Here is a 1,738-nt window from a genome sequence, read left to right as displayed (position 1 = left end):
AGCTGATCTATGTCATATGTCCAAATATCAGACTTGTTTTGAAGGTCACACAAGGAAGTACATGATTTATAAAGGGATAGTTCAACATTTTGACAAATTGGCCCATTGACATAATCCCTATAGTTTTAGGAGTGGGTTCATTACCTTTAATTGTCAGTGCAAGCTTTTTTTAGAACGGCAGAGCAGAGCCGCGAGCTGCTCAGAGCTATGCTATGGAGGCTAAAGGGAATTCTTGGTTTCCCTCATCAAACTCATCAAATACTGTACAATTAGCTCATAGCGTGGTGAATGTGCAGGTCACAACTTGTCCACGACAGTGTTTTGGAGTTGTTGGATTGTGTATTTAATGAGTTTGATGAGGGAAACCAATAAATTCCATAAGCCTCCGTAGCGTAGCTCTGAGCAGCTCGCGGCTCTGCTCCACCGTTCTAAAAATAGCTTGCACCGACAATGAACCTACTCCTAAAATTATAGGGATTATGGCAATGGGCCAATGGGCCAAAATTTTGAACTATCCCTTTAAGGCACAGCATATATCATGTGAACTTCCTCCTAAACTGATAAGGAAACCAAAATTTTATACCTAAACGGTACAACATAAATGCCCTTACTCTCTGAAGCTTGTAGTTGGTATACAAACACTTAACGACAAAACACATGACCTCATCAAACTAAACCATTCATAAGGGGATTTGTATGTTAATTTTACACATGTAGACAACATCTCAATAAAATAAAAAATCGAACGACAAAAGACTGAATTACTACTTGAGTGAAAGCCTGTGAGGGGCTTTGCTGTTTTTGTGAATGTGGAACTTGAGGGGTGAAAACATTAATTAGCAGTGCTCGAACTCTACAGTTACGGCAGCTGAATTGCTCTGAATGCATATTTAACTGTGTGAACTCTTCCACGTCATTTAACTGCCAGACACCTGAATGCAGCCTTCATCAAGTGAAGAGCCTCGAGTGAATGCACGCTTTCAGCTTCAGCAGCTGAACCAATCACAGACTAAGAAGGAAGGAATGGGAATGGGGCAGCATGTCTGAGTCCAGTCATCCAGCCTGGAGGGGTCATAGTTATCTTATTATTAATATTTTATTTTATTTCTAATCAAAACAAATATAGTCTTAAACTGTAGCTATTTTAGATCAACAGTTTTAGTCATTTTTCTGATATGCAGAATATTGTATTATCACAGCTTTTGGTTGATTACAATGCATTTAGCATGCATATGCATTTTTTTTGGTTCAGTAAAAAACAGGAAATGGTAGTATAAACAAATGATACATCTTTGCAATTAGAACCAGAAATACATAGACTTATATCAAATAATTAATGATCAGTAATCTGGATAAGGTTAAGAGCTACAGTATACAGAGATAACTAGGGTTAACACATTGAATAAGACATATAAGGACTAGATATACAAATACACAAATGATCTCCAAAAACATGCATTTGAAACAGTAACTGGTGATGAATTATAAAATTACTACAGTTCTCATGGAGTATATTATAAAGATCAGTCCCATCCAGAGAGTGTCCCATACTGATTGGTAGGCGTCTTCGTATCTGATTAGAATTTCCCACGACACGATGAAGCATCAGGGATAACTCTGTATAAGTGCTTTCTGTCTTGTGCTCAGTGTGCACATGGAGGGTGTCCCTGCTCACACCTCCACACCTGACTTAACACTATTAGAGGCCTTGGTAAACTGGCCTCCTATATAAGACAAT

Source organism: Trachurus trachurus (assembly GCF_905171665.1).
Source record: "Trachurus trachurus genome assembly, chromosome: 12".
Taxonomy (NCBI): domain Eukaryota; kingdom Metazoa; phylum Chordata; class Actinopteri; order Carangiformes; family Carangidae; genus Trachurus; species Trachurus trachurus.
This window is presented reverse-complemented; position numbering follows the sequence as displayed.